The sequence below is a fragment of the Pipra filicauda genome, unplaced genomic scaffold, assembly GCF_003945595.2.
Source record: "Pipra filicauda isolate LSUMZ 115617 unplaced genomic scaffold, ASM394559v2 scaffold98_size3848907_pilon, whole genome shotgun sequence".
Taxonomy (NCBI): Eukaryota; Metazoa; Chordata; class Aves; order Passeriformes; family Pipridae; genus Pipra; species Pipra filicauda.
The window spans coordinates 3347551-3368455 of NW_024105186.1; the positions used below are offsets into that span (position 1 = coordinate 3347551).

Consider the following 20905-nt stretch of genomic DNA (forward strand, 5'->3'; position numbering starts at 1 on the left):
TGAAGAAACCTTAAAATAAACTGAACCTGACTGTGTTGGTGAGCTATTGTGATAAAAAATTAACATGTTTGGGGAAGTCTGATTTGCATTACACAGTGCCTGTAATCAAATTACCTCTAAATGTTATGCCATGTCACACTGTGTTTGAGATGTTGCTGTCAAAAACGCATACATACGCTTTGCAGTTTGACTCAACCTGGCTTCCTTTTAAGCGATCATGTATGCCTCTGAGCCACTGCAGCCAAACGGTGGTAAAATACAGAGGTTGGCAATTCAATTTCATTCAACCTTTCAAGAAGGAAAGAGCAGATAAGCTTTGCTTGTTCGTGTCAATGATAATATTCAGCGCAGCCTAAATCTAATTCAATAGGTTCGCTCCCGCTCTCTTGTCACATTGTCATTTCTGAACCAGGCCCCCGCCACCCCCTCCCCGCTCCAGTTGCAGCAAAACTTTCTGAAGTGCTTAACCCGCAGCCACGGCCGCCTTCCCAGTGGATGCACCGTGGGTCAATCCCAGCCCTGGGGTTTGTGCACAGGGCTGGGCAGCTCAGGTGGCGGCTGCCGGACCCCATGTCCGCTGACCTCATTGCAGCCACAGATGTTTACTGCACTTTGGGTGATCTGCAGAAAGCAGAGCAGTAAAGTAGGCCAGCTTGCGGGAAGGCTGTTACCCACAATTCATGGAAAAATGCCGGATAGTTCCCACTAGGTTGTGGTCGGCTAGGAAACGGCAACTTATTAATCTTGTGTCAGAGGGCCAGCTGCAAGCCTGGCAGTTACCATATTTCACCACCAACTCCGTGTCTGGACAGCCATTGTCTTTTTTTATGAAAAACTCCACAAATCAGCTGCTATTTTCCCCCCCCTCTACGTGCAGAAACGGCGCTCGGGGGCTGAGGTGGCTCTGGCGCATCATCCACACGGCGGTCAGGTTTGCTAATTCAGAGCGACTGCTTAGTTTCCAACTTTAATGATATTCCCTCAGCATATCACTATGGTTGCCTGGCGACCGGATTTCAGCTAGGCCTCTCATTTGATTCCCACACATCAGACCCTGAAAAGCACTTTTTTTCCTCCCTCCGCTTTTGATTCCGGCTCCTCTGAAACCCTTCCCCCTGCGGTGTCGGTATGGGTGGGCAGCGCGGTGGCAGAACAAGGCCAGGGGTGACGGGAGGCCTGGAGGCTCCTGGTCACACATCAAGGCCTGGAAACAAAGCCGCCAGGAGCCCTTCCTGACAAACACAAATTCCCTTCAGAAAAAGCAAATTTGGTCTTCCCTTCGTAGCGTGGGTGTCATTTTAAGACTTTCTTTAGACACTTTACTAAATCTGACGCTTTCCATTGTTTTTTGGGCCATTTCTCACAAAAGGCTTCCTATTATCAACAAGTTGCTATTGGAGTAAGCAAACAGCTTGTGAAGGCCTGAAATAATCTAATAAGCAACGGGCTTGCGTGCTTTATGTACCCACATCTTTACAGGATACAAAGTTTGTTTGGATAAATAATTTTCCACTTTTTACTCAGTTTCAATTAAAGTACCCTTTTAAAATTAATGGTTTTGCTTAGCTTCGAACCCTGCCCCCTTCCATACACAGAAACTCACTCTACTTAGTATAGCATAGCCATAGATCCATTTTTCTTAAACTGTTCTGGCCCAAACAAAAGAATTTTAAAAACATTCTGTTTCTTGGTGCAATTACAGGCCTGATCAATAAGATGGGTACAAGGACTACACTGACTTTCTTATTCTTCTCTTGGCTATGACTGAAAGTGTTCACAAAGTTAAAGGATTGACTTCACTGGAAGCCACATCAGCTTACACCAGCTTAAGGTTTAGTCTTGAATCTTTAATATGCCATGGCAAAAACAATGTTGTTAGCTATAACAAATGTTTGTTAAAAAGTTCTATAAACAAAATACAGATTTCAATAACTAAAAAAATATTATGCTAAAGTAACTTGTGTCAGATGGGGAATCACCAGGCATATAATACCTAACATAAATAATTTTCAAAGATTACTGTAGAGGAAAATGCAGTCAGCTGGATAATTTACTAAAGGTTTGATATGAGCACCACAGAAATAGTTTAAATACAATGTTCTGCATCTTGTTTGCATGGATTTCACATCATTCCCTGTACAGTCTGATGATGGATATGAAAATCCATAGGTATTTGTCATAAACCACTACTCAAATGCCTACTAGTGCTGACCACAGTCACACCAAAATTAATGTCGATGTATCAACAGCAGGAGTAGATCAAACCTTTTTAGCCTATACAGACCTGAATTGTCTCATCTTTTATACTGATTACAGTCTTGTGTTGTTTAGAGATCCTCAAAAATTCCCAACTCTTCAAGTTATTTTGTTACAGAAGAACCTTAGTTCATTCGTTTTTAAAGGAAGTTCATGGTCCTTGTGTTTCAAGAAAATGGGGATTTTTGTTCAAAAAGCTCCAGACAGCTGCAAGTTCCTTATGCTTAGAGGTTTTGGGCTTGGGATTTCTTGATTTTTCATAAAGCTTCTACATTACAGGGAGGGACATGCAGTTTCTCTGTATATTATTTGGCAGTCCTGACTATATCCACAATGAGAGACATTCAGCTTTGACTGAATAAGAGTGCATTGGGCATGGAGTGTCCAAGGACCAACTCAGACTAGAGCTCTCAGTTGTGCTACATAGTACCATTTGAGTATTGCATGGTGAAATAATAAAAAAAAAAGTAGTACAACTATGATATGAAAACATGTTAGTTTACAAAACAGGAATGATGTTGCAGGATTTCACAGTATGAAGCTTCTCTCCCTCCCTCTGTCCACAACTAGACCCCCACTTGTCAGTAATGTGATCTGACTACAGCGTGGGGAGGACTTTTCAAATTATTGTCTCACAAGGGACCGTTGTTCTGTGGTCCAGACTGAAGAGCAGAGCAAACTGCTGGGACTAAACCTACTCTGCACCGCTGCAGTAGAAGCATCTCATTCTTTTATACATTATCCTGGGCTTCACAATCCTCATGGAATATAGAGCTGTCTACTACAGTCCAGCCTGTGTCCTAATAATATTAGGGTGACCTGACACCTCATATGTTTTGCACTACCTGTTACATTAGTATGCTATGCCATTTATTGCTTGTTACATCCTCATTTGAGGTTCTCAGCTGAGGAGAAGTTCAGTTCCAGAAATGGGACTTGCAATTGAAAGTAGTCATATCTTAGAAAATCTACTGAGAACAGAGGTCACCAACTAGGGCATGTAGGATATACATTGCTAGACCATGCAGAAAAGTTTTAAGGGCTAGTAATGTATTTGCACTCTGTTTGTCAAATAAATCTTCCAGGGAATTGTAGACATATGAGACAAGGAGTTTATTTCATGGCAGACAGTGCTGCTCATGAGAGTTATTGCTGAATGCTGAATGGTAACTCCCACAGAACAGAAAGTACGTTCTGGCGCAGGAGTAAATTGTTTTGCAGGTCTACACTGAGACAAATTGTGCTCAGTTACCTTAATAACAACAGTAGCAAGGAATTGTCCTCATTTTCACACTAGTAGGAAGAAGAATTTTGCCCACTGCATAGCATTTCATGGGAAGTGAAACTAAAAAGAGTCAGCATACTGGAACATTTCAAAATACATTTAGACTACTCTAATTAAATGTACCTCAAATGCACCTTTTGAAATGTTTGCTCACATGAACATAGAAAGGGTTTAGATGTGTAGTCCCTGTTACTATTTCACATTTCTTCATTGAAAGAACAGATGATTGATTTTGTGTTAGAGCTAAAAGCAGGACTTCTAACCTGTCCCTCTCTCCCCTAACCCAGAGCAGGTATCACTTCTATATCCTTGGGAACAACTAAGTCTTCACAAGTCAAGAGATTTAAACTAAGTCTTTTTTTTTAATCAATCATTTGCAATAACTGTTATCATTGAAGATCCACTACCTGCTGCAACATTTCTCACTTACTTATTAAGTTGTTAAGGAAGTCGTTTTGTACAGTACACTCCTGACATGTTAAAAAAGAATGTTTTCAGATTAGTGTTCAAGCTTCATTTTTCTTTTCCCTGAAAGTTTTAATTAATACATTAAACACATTGTAGCTGTGCAGATGGGTAAAGGAGATATCTATTTATACATTCTATTGATTCAGTTATTCAAATGTTTAGTAGCATTATGCTATACATGCAAAAAGAACATGGTGCCCTTTGAGAATTGCTTCCATATTGTTGAGTCTAAATTGAAATACACACACACAAATCCCATCTGCAATAATGGGATGTATACCACATTAAATTATCCTCCCCCATCCACTGGAAGTATTTCCAAGAATGAAAGGTAAATGTTCAATACTGCTTTGCTGCTGAAGGCAGGCTCTTGGTGCACTCTGGAAATAGGATTGCCCTCTAGTTATCTCACATCCTTCTTGCTCTGGAAAGAACACCCAAAACAGGTAAATTTGCCAAAAAATGCTTTATCTGAAAGCTTTACTCTTTCCTATTGCAAAAAGCTAAGACATTAGATAAGCTTAATTTTTTTTGTTGCTGTTCTTTTGCAGCAAAACATTATAGTTCTGGCTCCGGGTTTTCACTCCAGGTCAGAAATTTGGTATGGAAACATACTGGGGACTGTGATAATAGACTCTGGATTTTTCCTATTATTTAATTTTATGATTTCCAGTGAACACTGGGAACTGGATTTGATAACCTGGGGAGGTTCTGTTTTTTGTGATCTGAAATGAAGTGAACATGGCTGCAGTCAAAGAGGACAAGAGACTTCATGATTATAAAGAATTTCTACTTTCTTCTCTACCCATGAAATATTTTAGTTGTCTAAAAAGCCTCATAACTATAAAAAAAAGATGATTAAGTCTTTTATTTTTAACAAAAATATGTTCAGAATTTTAATACAAAAATGGACATCATCAGCTTCAGAATTGCTCCCTCAAAAATAAAAGTAAAGAAAAGTAGTTCTGGGCATACTCTCTATATATGTGTTGCTATTCATGGTACATATAGAGTCTCAGATTTTAGAAAAAACTTTTATGTTGACTGAGCAATAGGAAATAAAACTGACCAAATATGGAAGGTGCACTGCATGCCCAGAATCAGGCAGTCAAAGGGAAGGGAGTGGAGAAGTAGTACATCCTGTTTCTTGCACCAGAATTCTTGTGTTCCAGTATTCAAGACAGGTTAAGAAATTCTTTGCCTAAAACATGACTTTTACTTTGATGTGATTCATTATAGGCCATAGAAAGTTTGGCCCATTTTCCACTGATTCAAAATCCAACCAATAATGATTCAGAAGCAGAACCAAGAATAGATCTAAGGAGTTCTGAATCACAGGCCACCTCTTTCTCAAAACACCCACTCCCTCCCAATCAGACAGACGTCCCTTGTTTCTAAATAAATGCATCTAGTTACAAAATGGATTTATTTATTTTTAGCAAAAATTGCTCATAGTGACAAAATTGTCCACTCAGTTAATGACAAAATACATTCTGTTGCATAAGTTTTGCACTCGTGCATAAAATTGCCTCTCTTACCACAATTAATGTATAGATTGAAATTATAAGACATCTAGAGTTGCTGATGTGTCACTTAACATCCCCATTTCTCTTCTCCACTTTTCTCTCACCTTTTTAGAACATGACAGAATATCTAAATACTACAGAAAGTCACATGCACACAGATAAATTGCATTTGTATTACTTCAAAATGCAAAAACCAGTTGCCCACTTGAACCCAGTACAACTTTGTCACCCTCCTGTGGTAGAACCAGCTGCGATAGAGTTACATACACCCCTGAGCTAACAGAGCTTTACTTCTTTGTCCAGACCATCGAGAGACCTGAATATCTAGAGCACACAGTGCTCCCAGGTATCAGTTTTGCTATTGCCAACCCCTGGCAAAGCATTTGTGTTGTGCAAGCAAATGAAGAAAAAATCCTGAAATGGTTCTTATTCCTTACATCACCACAGATATCTCAAGTCAGAAACCTTTCATCTGAACGTGTTGTTAAATTGAGATCCCTGAGTGAGGCACAGAATTAAAATGAAGATAAAATTATCTCACTGTGATTTAATTATCTCAATTATCTGAGTGGAATAGTGCACTGACTTCTACGATGCAGAACCACCTCTGGTGAACGAGCTACACTTGATAAAATAAATAGCAAGTCAAATCACTCTATGAAATTTAAAAAAAAACTAATCCCAGGGATAAAAGACACTTTCATTTCCTGTCCTCTATTCTTCCCTTTTCCTTTGTGTCTCTAAAGTAAGAAAGTAAAATATCTTACCTTGGCAAAAACTTAAAGTTCTGCTCTAAATAATACATACATATTTAAAGTACAACCTTACTGTAAAAGAAATCCCATAGAAAAAGCATCCCTTCCTAACTGCCAGTTGCAAGGATTTGGAGTGTCTGGGAAAATTTTGAATGAACCTCCAGACATGCAGAAAACATCCTCACTTAGAGCCTCTGCTCTAAGACTCCCACACACACCTTTTTTTTTTTTTTTTGAGTCATGGAAACAAAAAATTACTTGCCTCAAATTTGTGCCAGAGCCTGGCCAGTATCAGACCTCTGTCTCTTCATTCTCCAATAGTGTGTTCTAGCCCTGAGACTGTCCCTTTTCCTGGCACTCATTAAAAGACTGGAGTGCGCTTATGCTCAAAATTCTCCCAGTCAAGGGCAAACACATGAAAAAAAAAGGAAAAAGGAAGATACATAAACGTTTTCTTTTTAACATCATTATATTAGGTGCATTAGAGAAATTAAGGATAGATTTGAAAACAAAGGTGAGACAACTGATGTTAGCAGCAAAAGCTGAATTGATGCAATAGGTCTGTAAACATTTTCCGATTTAACATGTTTTCATGTAAGCAATAGGTTTCCAGAGCCTGCTATAATTCCTAGCGACTGCTCTGTCACTTTATGATGTGAATGAATGCTAAAAATACCACACATTTTATACTGTGGCTACTCAGTACGGATTTCATTCAGCCTGGGTTTGCGATAATTCCTGTTACGCCTTCACAGCACCGACACAGAGGAACTGTAACAATGGTCTATTTTTGTGTAGTGTGGATCTAGAATACAGATTAAATCTGTTTAATACACAGCCTAGTCTTGATCTCCTTAGATAAAGAGTTACCCTAAGACAATGAAATTTCATCTGACACAACTTGACCAAAAACATTTAATTACAAAAGAAGACAAACCATGGTAGAGTGCCAGAATATAGCCATGAGGAGATGAGCTTTCCCAGTAAAGGTATCACATCACAGAAGCAAACCTTATACTTTCAAGACAGACCATGAGTAAACAAAAACTTGAGTCAACATATTTCTTAGGGAATGTTTATCCTTTATGCCAAAATCTACCTCAACAGATATCTGGTCCCCTTGAAAGCTTTTGGTTAAAGCCAATCTCTGAGCCAAAGCTTTCTGTCTGTTATTTAGTAAACAATTAAATCTGGAAGAAATTAATAATAAACAATGCATATTAGGATAAAATTGTTCCATTAATTACACATAACAAAATTTGCTCTTATCTCTTACACAATATGTACACGGTCACAGGGAGGCTGGCAATTCATCAACCAGACAAAATCCCTAAATGAGCAGAGATTGCTACAGGCAGAAGAGAGATGTTACGCAGAAGGGAGTTGCCCCTAAGTCACTGCACATGAGACAGAAGTTCACAGACTGTAAAATGCAGGATTTGGTCAAGTCAAGGCACAGGGCCAGTGGGAAGTCTACTTTATAGATCCTAATTACACTCCCTGGTAGGATCTCAGGAGGTACTGCAGCTTCAGAAGGACTGCCTGGACTCAGCTTCTGCACGTTATGGATAATATATTGCCAGATGAGCATGCAAACATGGTCCCAACACAGAAGCTGGGGAGGACTCCTCAAGACTCAGTAGAAGCTCCTTTAGGACTGTGTTAGCCCTAAGCAGAAACAAGCCTGTTGGCACAAGTCAGTCATGCCCAAGGTCAGCATCACTTCCCATACTGCCATCAGCATGATGCACATAGGAGATAAACACTCAGGAGCATCCTTGTCAGTGAAATAATGAATTGCCGCCTTCTGAAGTTTTGAGGGGGTTTAGTTTTTGTTTTGTTGGTACTGAGTTTTTGTTTGTTTGTTTGTTTGGGGGGATGTTAGTTTTTGTTTTGGTGGTGGTGGGGTTTTTTTGGGTTTTTTGTTTGTTTGTTTGTTTGTTGTTGTTGTTTGGTGGGGGGTTTTGTTTGTTTTTTTGTTTGGTTGGTTTTTTTGCAAGGAGGTGTGTGTCACAAACAAATGAAATATGAATGGCTGCTCTAGAGAGTTTGCTACAGCTTATAAGGACAATAAGTAGACTTTGAAACTACATACTGCCTCCTCATTCCACAAGAAGCAGAGAAAAGATTGTGGATCCACTTAAGGCAGCACCAAAGTATGGACTATAAGGTATGGAATATAAGTAGTCCCCTTTTAGGCTTATGTGCTTTCTAGAAACAAGACCACATTAAATCTCTTCAATGGATCAAACTTGAGATACAAAATGGGACATGAACATAGCTGAGGATACAACTGAAAACTGTAGAAAATCACTTTGTGCAGAAGTTAGGAAGACAAGTTTGAAGCTGCTCTGCTCCAGTGGCTGAGACGAGTGATTACTTTTATAAGAAGGAATTATCTACCTTATTAAAACTTTGCAAGCTTCTGTTGTCTGTGGATCATCTGACTGGTACTCAGCAAATAGTGCTGAGGTTTTCTTTTTTCTACTTTGTAAATAATGAATGAATAAGAACTTACTATGAAGTGCCAGTTTAATTTTAAGGGGCATTACCAGAGGCTTGGTAATGCTAGAGTTTTAGACAGTTTTTTAGCTGAAGTCTTGCACACTCATTTGGCACCAAGCTCATATTCTAGACTTTTTTGTCTAAGTTTAATGTATATTAACTACTGATTTACCTTGTGTGATACTGTAGAATTCAATAGGAGTTCTACCACTGATTTAAAGAGAAACAAGACTGGGTAGACAAGCACAACTTAGTTACTGTTAAAAAGAAAACAAAAAATATAAAATAAAAAAGAAAATTGATACCTTAGTTAATGATATTTGCATTCATAACAACTAGCCTTTAGAAAACAGATACCAGAATGACGCATAGAAGAACAAATTCTCTATACAGTAAGTTCAAAAAAAAATTTAGTTTACCTTTTAAACAATTAAAAAATAACTACTCAAAACACGTTTTGCTTTGTGCACTGGAATATTGAAACTGAATACCTGCATGGGCACAGTCCCTCTCTCTTATAAAGTATTGGGTAACTACTGATTTCAAAATTACTATCTAAATGCCTTGGGGCAGCAAAAAACCCAAATGCCCTGATTTATGACGACTGAAAGCATGATCCACAGTTTTGTATCTAATCCATGTATGTATTCCTACAGCCTCCATCTCCATCAGCTTGGTTTTGTGTGCACCAAGCATCAATCCCCCAGTTTGTCTGGGTTCCTTCCAAATGCCCAGAGCGCAAACAACCCGAGAGCGCAGGCCCCGCGCTGTGACAATGCGCTCTTGTCACAGGAGCTGCCACAGACCCTTAACTTCGCACTGGCAGGTCTGTCTGCGATGTGGCCCGTTCCCTTGGCTGTCCCCAGGCCGCTCTACCTCGGGATGCCGATGGACTGATGTAAGCATTTGAAATGAGCTTGCTTGGGAGTGCCTAGATTAGCTGTGTTGCCAGGCTCTAGCCACTCTAACCCCCTTTTCCACTTCAGTGGGCTGAGCTTTTGACACTCTGAAAAGCACCATTTAAAATTAATTAAAGCTCCTTATTTTGTACCAAATCTCACCACTATCATCTCTGTTTATTACGTTTTATGCAGGGTGGGGGGTACCAGTCAGCAAGGTGTTCTGGGCTGGGCTACCAATACTCATGGATGAGGGGACATTTGCAGGGCAAACACAATGTGAAAGGTATTTCCACAAATCACAGCTTTTGCACAGATTACTGGACTCCTCTGGTGGAATCCACATGTCACACTGCTAGGCAAGGCAAACTTTCTGGCAACAGCTTTTTATGGAGATTTATTCCATTCTTTTACTACTGTGCACAACATTGCAAAGTTTTACTTGTGATTTTTACCAAGTAATTTTGTAAAAATAATTCACTGTGAACTGCCACAAAATAGGTTAACACACATATGTTCAGGCCAACTATTTTTCATTCTATATGCTACAGCTGCTTTATGAATATTTTTTAAAAGTTGGAGGCAAATATTGTCTTTTGGTTTTCTTTTCTGAAAGACCTTCTGCCCATCTGATAAAAAACAATAAAAGAATTTAAAGATTATTTTACTGCATGTTTGAACTGTTACCTACAAGATAGCGCAATGCAGTCATGTAAATTTGTGCATACAAAATTTTATTAGATGGCTGCTCATTGTGAAGGAGATCACAACAGTGAACTAATCCAGCACATGAAGTGTTCTTCAACACTTCATATTTGGCAAACATCAAATTTCTGAACTATCCACCAAAATGTAAATGGCATACTTGATATTCAAACTAACAGCATGTTGTCCCATACAAAATAGTGTTCTTTAAATGTTAGGCATTGATTGTATAGCACTTGGTGCTTCTGTGGTATTTTTAAATATGATGTTGACAAACACTGAAAAAGAACAAAAATGTAACACAAAAGGTGCAAAGTAAAATGATATAAAAGCAACAGTTAGAAGCAACTCTTGCATTCAGAGTGCAGGGACATGAAACCTGATGTAGCTGCTGTATTCATGATCCAGCGAGCTCAGAGGATGCCCAGCTAGTCAAAACAATTAGCCTGACACATCATTACTCATACTGGAACAGCTTCACTTTACATTGCTTTAGACAGGGCAGTAGCATAATAGGCTCTTCAGGGTTTTAGAGCGAAAAAATCTCTTGGATTCAAAACCACTTACAATTCTGTGAAATTCTCCTTTTTGAACAAAACTAAAAAGAAAGGAATTTTTAGATGGGATTTGAGCTATACACAGACATGACTGCAGAAATATAAACATTAGCAATTGTTGGGGATTTCTGAAAGGTGTACTTTTTTTGTAGATCCTGCTTTTTCAGTTACTCACAGAGCAAACAACAATTTACCTACTAGAGAAAATGTGTCAGAATCTAGCCCTAAATCTAATACATCTCAACTGTTCTACTGCACAGTCTCAATTTTAATTCCCCTATGTGCTTATGCCAATTGCCTGTTGGCAGTATAGATAAGGCAAGGGAAACAAAACCCCAACACTATAGACAGAATTATTTTGTTTTTGGCAATCGCTTGTGGAAAACAGGAAAGGTTTCCTTCAAGAGGAAAATTAAACATCTGTAAACATATTTATATCTGTAAATATCTATAGTGTTTACTTAAAATAAGTTAATATCCTTTCCTTTAAGACTCAGAGGATTCTTCTCTGCTCCTAAGCATCCCAACTTGTACAAATGTCCTTACACTGGGTTAAACCCCCTTCATTGCTCTGCCCCTTTTGCAGACATCTGTACCTGTGATGAGAGAGTATGAAATGCCTCCAAATCACAGAGCACGGTTTTATGTACCAGTGCCGGTATAAACTAATAGCAACACAAGACATTAGGCAGGAAAGAACCAGGCACTGAACGCTACAGTCCCATAAGAAAGAGTATCCAGAACATAAATGCTGCTACAAGTTCCTTTTTTAACCAGAAGGAGTCTTCCCATACTTCTCTCAGAGAGCTGAATCAGGTTAAGGACAAATATTTCTGCATGAGATACACAAGGGCAAAGAGTCCCAAGAGGTCTCACTGAAGATTAATAGGAGTTCAAAAGCACTGGCACAGTACAGTCTGAGACCTCAAGTCAATTCCATTGCAAATCCAAGTGATTAAGATAAATAAATTGCAAACAAAATGTCTCTGCATTGTTTCCTAGACATCCACAGACCCTACTGCCACTATCTCCTCCGAGCCCTGTGCTGCCTACTGTTGGGACATCACAACAACAAACTAACTCGGGAGTGGGTCTCCAGTTAAAATCTCTCTCACTCTCTATTATCCTGATTATTTTTAATCTGGCAAGATCTGTGTCTGAGCATGCTGCCTTCTCACCCACAACACACTCTCATAAACTGCCATGCCAATAGGAACGAGGGGAAAGCCTGGATCAAGAATAGGTGGCCAACAGTTTTGTGAGCTGACATTGCTCCGCGAAAAAAACTCTGCACAACACCTTTGATTACACAGAAACTCTCACAGTGAATGAAACCTGAAGTCCAACATACTTTGTGTCTTGTCTAAGAGTTATGCTGATTTTTATTTTTATATATATATATATATATAAAAAATATGTAGTCTTGCGCAATGCGAGGCGTATTCTCTGATACTTAAGTAAGGAGTCCACAATTATTTTCAGAAACATGCAACTGTTGGAGCCCACTGTTTGCTCTGTGAGCATTTGCGCTGATAGAGTTCATCTACAAACGTGCTTGTGGGGACTGAAAATAAAGTGGAAGCCAAACAGATTTTGAAAACTGACCTGGAAATACCACCCTGGGAGTTTTCTGCTATCATCATAGAAGCCTCTTATATAAACCAGTCAAGATGCATTTAAAAATACATATTAGTCCATTTTCCCCATAGGGAAAAGTTTTTCTGATGATGAGTCTTATCATGTTAAGCCTGACCAATCATGGTCAATTCCTGCTAATTTCTTCTCATGGCATCGCTAGTTCTTCACTACGCCTCCATTTTGCTTATCTTTCTGATAAGACAGAAAATGTCCCTCTCAAGAGAGAAAATAATTAATTAAAAAAGAAGTTATAAAACATTATAGATTAATTTTGGACTAATATTATGATTTTTTTGAAGTTATGCTAATAGAAAGTCTTTTAGAAATTAATGTAGGTCCCTATGCCATGCAAATTTCCATCAGTTTTTGGGTGTTCATGGGAATAAAAAATGGGACTTGACTGTCTCATAAATTTTACCTGCTCTCCTCAGAGAAACAAGCATCCGTAGGGTCCTTTTATCTCTCTAGCTAAAAGGAATAAAACCAAGAGTTCTCAAATCAAAACACCATGGAAGAAATGCCTCTTGACAGTCAGACAGATACATTATTGCCAAGGAAATTTTTATGTTAAGCAAAACAAAGAAAAATCTCACCCTACCAAGAACTCGTTCTTTTTCATCACTACACTCATCAGTAATCATCTGTCAGTGATGTTTCTCCTGTATGAGAAGACTGAAGTATCTGAACTGAAGCTGTAATCCAGCTTCTATGTGTAACTGATCTGTTTATAAGTAATCCATTGGTTGTTACATCCTACTGACATGACAAATTTTCTTCCCTCCTCTCACCAAGGGTAGCACAAATACGTATTTAAACAAAAGCAAAACATCATCAGTGCACATTCTCTTTTCTTGTCGGAATGGAATTGACAAAGGAATAATCCCTTGTTGAGAGTTTTCTCTCCTTCTCCTCTCTTTTTCCCCTCTGCTTAAAAGACTATGAACATCTGCTTCCCTTGTTTTCCTAAACAAGTCTTTGAAAAACACCAATTCATCCTGCAAGCTTTAGGAAGTTTACTGATCCTATCGGCTTAATAGCACACTGCTACACTCAAAAGAAGGCACTAGTGCTCTTGACTTTTTAAAGCATGGCAAAGACATCAGGCACTCCAGCACATCCTTAGTCGCGTACAACAAATTAAATAACGAGATAGCCACGAATCCCTGGGACCAGCTAGTATTTTTTTTGCTCCAGCGTTACATTTTACTTATTTATTCACACCATCAGTAGGAAATGATTGCTCAGCATCCAGCTGGGCCTTCAGTTGTGCTGTTCAAAGGGAAAGCCTTTCAAATGCCAATACAAAGATCAAGGGTTAAGGTCCCAGTTCTGCTTCACTTGCAGATGCTGGAAGTTGCTAATTTCAGGAGATTTTGGTCCATCAAAAGTAAGCATATCATAACAAAATCTCCCACTCTACCAGGAACTGAAAGGCCTAACCTCTGTATTTCAGATTTGTCAGGAATAATGGAATTTGGTAAAAATCCTGAACTTGTTCTTCTCATTCCTGTTACAGTGATGCACTGGCTCCATCATTTCCATACCAGCAGGCATGGCAAGAAGGACAATCTGAATAGCTTCCTGACTGAGGACTTCTGTCACTACCTCTATTTGGTATTAATGGATATGACATTTGTTGTACTCATTGGTGTTTGGTACATACTACATAGGACTATTTTAACAAATGATTGGTTAGCTAACAGACTGAAAGGGTGGGGAAGAGAAGAAACTAATTACTTCAAATTAAAATTACCCCATTTTCTCACAAAACCCCAGCTATTTTACACCAAATTTAGTTCAATGTTAGAGAAAACGTTTCATAACTTCAAATGCAAAACCCAAAAATAAACAAACCCCCTTCAAGCTGTTTAAATATAATATTGTGAAAATAAATGTTGCCAGCAATCCAATTTTTATTAATTCTTTTCAATGCAAAGAGCTGTGAAAATTCAATATAAATTTATAAATAATTTCAATTAAATTAAATTGACTAGTTTTAGCAAATAGAACACATATTTTGTTTCACTCTAGAGTTTGCAGTTCTTTAGTATATTTTTTGAGATTTTTCGTAAAAGGAAGCAGTTATTGAGAGGTCTTGAAAAGGGCTTGGAGTATGGCTTTTCCCTCCACCTCAGACACAGGTTGTAAGAGGGTTTTGCTGCCAGGCAGTACATACTAAACTTTTTTCCTGTGCAATTATAGGTACATGGTTATACAAAGGAATTAATACGTCAATCTGATAGCAAAGTCCAACAATGTGTCTACATATCTCATTGCATAATCAGACATGTAATTATGACTGGTTTAAGCCAACTTATTTTGTTTTAAAGGGCTTCTTTGCACTGCAGTCCATGGCACTTTTGGATCAGGAGGTGCTGCCCCTTTGGCAAATGGGGAAGTTCAATCTTGCTTTTCTCAGATGAGTGGTATTATGAACTAAAAATGCATGAATTCTTGCAAGTAAGGTAAGTCTCAAGAGTGTTAATTACTTTCCAAATCAAAATTATTAGTTGTTCTCATCATAGGTTGTATTTCTGAAGAGCACTGTGGTATTGAAATAATATAAACGAACACCTTTTGAAAGATAAAGGAAAATACACAACATTTAAAAAACATACATGTAACATAACACTGGGTACAGTCCTTCTTTATGACCTCTCTTTACATAATTTCAGGGATTCAAAATTCTTGGTGAGTCAAACTGAAGCAGATGTCGAAACTATTCAATATCGGTGAAATGCAGTTTAGAGTCAATAGGATTGGCCGTCTAATGACGATTAAGTATGCTATAAATTTAAATCTTTGAACTACTTGTTGAGATTTATTCAGGCAGACAAACAAAGATAACAAAAGTCTTTTGTGTGTTCATCACTCATTTCCGTTGCTCTGTTGTTGCAGTGTCAAATAATGTCAGTTATTTAAGCACAATTAATGTAATTTTAAATTCTCAACAAATTAAATTATAAGGACTAGCAGTCCAAGGAGGACCCTGCCCATTTTTCTTGTACATTTTCCTTTTTTCTCCCAGTTTTGTGGCAAATTTTAAATTGATGGAAGTTTAGTTTCAATCTTGATTCTTAGAGAAACAGCCTATTTTGATATAAAATTAATTTTATTTTCATGAAGGTATTTCTCCCTGGTTTTGGAGTATAATTGAGGAATATGTAATAATTTTTAGAACATTTGGAAAAGCCAGAGAGGAAGAAGTGATATATTCCAAATTACTCTTACCTGTGCCAGGATTATTTGTTTTAATTTATGAATGTATGTGTTCATTCAGTGCAGGGGTAGCTACCTTTTTAAATCCTGTACTTGGCTGGCTACTAACTTCATTTTAGCAGAATTGGAAGGCAGCATTTTAAAACAATGCCACAATATAAATGACCCCTTAAGGAAAACCGGAGGCTTGATAAGGAAACATACAGTTGTTTTTATCTCCTTCATAAAAGAATGTTAAGTCACTCATTTAGAAATCTTGAAAATTAATTGAAGACAAAAAGATCAGCTATCTCTAGTCTCGCTTAATTAGATTGGGATCAGGAAAGTTATTCTTTAAAAGCAACTTAAAGCTGGTCATCTCAAAGAAGCAAAATTATCACCCATTGTGCCAAAATTATGTTGGTTATGTTGAATGTTGTATAATTTAGGAGGAAGGGGGTGAGATATTTTACATTTTGTGAGATCATACCTCAAGATTTAGTACAGCATCTAGAATTTCTTTGCAAGTTATAAAGACAATGATCCATTGTGTACTTCTATTACTAATTATTCTGTAAAGATTGTCTGTTCCAAAAGATAATTAGAAAAGGTGAAATTTAATTCCATTAAACAGAACTCAGCTGGGACATAATGAAATTTTGTTGCGAAGTAGCAGACTCACTTTGAAGCCAAATAAAAAGCTTTTACATTGATGGAATGAATAAGATTGTAAAAGCTGACACCTTTTTTCTCCTGCACATTTAAAAATAATTAGGCTAAGACTGAATTATATTTACAAGAAGTTTCAGTTCTCAGATATTTCAGGAAAAAGAGATGCCTTCTGCTTTTTACACAGATCAATCTTTAGTACTTGCTTTGCATAAGTCACAGAATATAAGAAACCAAAGTGATCTATACTTATACGGCACCAAACTCCCCCAATTCCACAACTCGGCCTTCCAGCTACTACTGGGAAAACAAATAACCTCAGTGCCTCCCAAAGAAAACCCTGGCTCACCCAGGCAAGCTCTGGGTCTATGGAGACCATTAGACTGGCTCCACGTCTTGATCCTTTTCCCAGAGTCTCTAACTAGAACATACTTGGCCTAGTGATGATTTGGCAGTGTGGACACTTATTTACCCAAAAATAGCCTGAGATCCAGTGCAGAGCTGGACAACTTCACCATTTTGCCCAGTCACCCAGAGAAGCCAGCACTGCTGCACGGAAGGTGTGTTTGAAGTTATGGCTGTGACTGGGTTCAGGTCTTTATTGTCTCATTTGTAGGTCATATGAACCTACTTAATGGCACAGGTCTTATTGTAAAGAAAAGAATGACCTGAATACATTAGTAACCCATTTCTTTGAGGCTAACCACTAAACACAATGCACCAGTAGATAATACGCTTGAGAAAACTCTTTGGGAAAATACGTGAAGCTGCTTGAAACCAACTTGCTTCAGTTCACTGGACCAAGTCCAAACATTACAGGCTTGAGTTTGGCTGACCGGAACGTGGAGCTGCTCCTGCAGTGGGATGAAAACGTTTCACACCACAGTTGTCATGTCCTGTGAGAGTCCTTTACAGGAGCCTGAGCCCTGCACATCCATCATGGGAGGAAGAGAGGCTGAGAAGGAAGAATAAATTAAGAGCTGCCTAGTCAAGTGGAGCTTGGAAGATGCAGGAAAGGGACAGAAGCAAACCTCTAAACCAGACTCCTAAACTGCATGTTCAGTTCCAGCATTACTTTTACCTGCCTTTACATCCCCAAATTAGATGTCTGATTGCTGTCAGTAAAACAGAGGGCTTGGGAAATATTGCACAAGAGGGCATTTTCATATCAGATTTTAGGAAATTCACTACTGCCTGTCTAGCTTATATGGACACTTGCATATATCTGAGCACATCCCAACACCCCAGCAAAGAAAGGAATATTGTAGTTACCAGTTTATAGGAGGGAAACTAAAATATGGAGAGACCAAGAGAGCTGCCCAAAGTCCCATCAATAAGGCTGTGCCTTCCTTGATTCCAGGTAAGCATCCTGAGGACAAGGTAACTTTCCTCTCAAGGATTACACTGTTTCATGAGGCAATTGTTGGTTTTGCAAAAAAAACCCAAGCAGCTCTTTTCTTCACAGTATGCTGAATTTATTTTTTAAGGTCAATTCCTATTTTAACAGGAAGTTCCATTGCTAAATTCTGACATTGATAAGAATTTCATCATACTGCAGCCTAATGACAGTGGATGCTAGGAACACATGTGGTTTTTTGGAGCTCTGTGGAATATTCCCATGAAGAGATACTTAGCAAATGCAGCTTTGTGTACATTTCACAGAACTCTGCCAGCGTTGCTGACTTTTACCCAGGTCTGAGCCTTACTCTATACTGAAGTCACAAAGAGGGGATTAGTAGGGCTACACTGAGGCTGTCACATACATAACTAATTAACTGCTGATTGGACACTGCTAAATCCCCATTTCCTTTGCATTTTATACACCTTCCCCATACAAAGCAGTTCTCATCTAGTAGAAAAATTAAAAAATTGCAGTCAAGGGTAGTAATGAAATAAGCCTCTTCTGAACAATAGTTGTTATATCAATAAGCAACTAAAGCAAGTTAATATGTTGCATCCTCCTGAAGCTGATTTAATTACTATGCTCAATTCACCTCTCCTAAATATGAACAAAAAGTGAAGAATAACAACAAGACCTCAAGTTGATCTTCGATAAAGTCTTTCACTGCATTCTTTATAAAATAAGTTTGAAATCTATATGCTACCTGTTGTCTCAACTCAGTAGTACAGGCGTAAATCTAGAGCAAGTGGGAGTAAGATATGAGGTACAAACACAGTGAAGGTATGACAGAGAAAAGAAATAGGTTTATTTACATTTCAACTCACATGTTTTGGACAAACATGATTTAAACCAGATTCAAGGCAATCAGAACAACCCTCCCCTTTCACAGAAGCAGGTTTACACCAAAAAGGGGGTGTTGGGAGATTCCTCCCCACAGGTAATAGCCTTCCTCTGATACATTTCCAGTAGCTGCCTTGTCTCAAGGCATGTAAACACTTACTACATGATCTGAATTTAATTCTTTTCCATTTCCTGAATGTCAGTTTATTATTTTTCATGCATTTTCTAGGTGTTGATTGGAATAAATAAAAGAACAAATGTTATCCTTCCACATTTTTGGAAATATCAGTTTTCTGAAGTTCAAAATATAACAGATGAAAATTATGGAAGTGTATGGAAATGTTTGCTTTAATTATTTACACTGCTAGGCACTTCAATCAGAACCAGTAATTTTTTCTTTTGGAAATACGAAGCTAAAAATTTATTTCCCAGCTGCAAGGAAAAATTGCTAATACATTATGTGTCTGATTTTCAGAAGTACTAGGCAGTTACCTTGAGGTGCTTCACGCCCTTCATCCCTTCTGTACATAAGACCAAGCTCTTTCCTATATGAACACACATCAAATGTTTACATCACCCTAGTGAAAGAGAATTTCAGAGGTGAGAATAAGAAAATAACAATTTTAAGGACACATCACAAGTGGAAGTGGTAATCAACTACAAAAGCAAATTACTGTTGGATAAAGTAAAGTTTCTCCACTTGTCAGAATAGAATGTGCCCCTCAGTCTGAATCACAGAGCAAATTGTTTTCATCACAAACTCACTACAGAGTCTTTGGTTCTCCAGCCCAAGATTGTTACTCAACTTAAAAAGATAATATAAGTTACAGGAAGAAAGAGGTAGACACTAACTGTGAGCATAAGGACTAAATGACAAGGAAAGTAGTTAAAACTGAATGCAAAGATTGGAAATCCACTAAGTGGGAATTTCACTCACATTTTGTTCATTATTTATCTCCTCTCCATGCTACTGACATCACAAATGGTTCCCAGAGTCTGAATTATAAAATTCATTTTTTGTTATATCAGGAATATTTCTCCATTAACTGTGAAGGATATAGGAAAGGTGCTCACAAACCATGGCTCGGATGGCCTAGCCAGTTATCCTAGAGTTGGTAATCATGACACTGATGCCAAAGACATACCAAAACCTACACAACACCTCAGCAAGACAATTTCTGAACTGCTTCCCTCATATTAGATTTCAGTTAATGCCAAATTCAAGTATATGAATGCCTGACATGAAGGTGGAAGAGAGAAGGGAGGGAGCAGTGAGAAAATATCAGCTGCCTTCAGAAATTAGGTATTACATGAAATAAAAGAGCACGAGACAGAAGGTCAGGTATCCTCTGTTATTAAGAACAAGCAGATTTAGTCATGGTTCCAAGGCTCTCATTAAAGTGAAATTCAATAGTCATTATTTTATTACCAGCTCTAACCTTCCAATGGATATGCCAGTCCTACCACTGTCAGTTTGTTGGAAGCTTTGAGAAGATGCCTGCTGCAATCTGCAGAGATGTAAAAGAGATCATAGAGGGGAACACAGGAGCAGGTTGCATTTCCCCCCTGTTTAACAGCTTAGTATTCAAAGAGTGAAGTAAAGCAAAACACAAGTGTTACTTGTTTGAATAAGGAATATATTGTAGTCAGTGAGATATCCAACATTTGTATGACACCTTTAATATGACAGTGCTGCATGTCTCAGGATTGTGCACAGAGTTCATTTCTAAAAGATCTTAGGATACTTTTTTTTTGTTAATTCTGACTTGTTTCTTACTTGTTACCCAGCTTCACTCCATCAGCACTGCCTGCATGAGAAGGAGGTCTGAGGACTGGATTGAAGAAGCCAAGTTCCCTGCTATTACTCTTTCTCCTTGAGAAACAGCAAAGGTAAAATTCCAGCTTTGTTGCAATAAATGGAACAGACACCAAAATCTTGAAGGGCAGAATTTCACTGTAAGGCTATCTGTAGCATTAATGTAGCCTTCCTATACACACACCCTTCAGAGGAGAGGGGCTTGCAGGTAGGTTAACAAAACCCAATGCCAAAGGCAGGAAGGGGAAAGGCTTTCCAAAACATCTGTCCCCAGGGAATGGGATTCCCCACTACAGACACCTTCTTCACCTCCAGTCTGTTATACTTTGTCCTGAAACTCCATTCCTTACCTAAGCAGACAGTCCTGCACAGTAAGAACCTCATGA

General features: G+C 38.3%; 1 long non-coding RNA gene across 1 annotated transcript; it reads left to right on the forward strand.

Moving 5' to 3' along the window:
* Positions 1–756: 756 nt before the first annotated feature.
* On the forward strand, positions 757–20641 carry LOC120322517. The gene is made up of 4 exons (XR_005562281.1): positions 757–931; positions 14111–14208; positions 14925–15059; positions 20492–20641. It is a non-coding gene; the product is annotated as an uncharacterized LOC120322517 (long non-coding RNA).
* Positions 20642–20905: the final 264 nt, after the last annotated feature.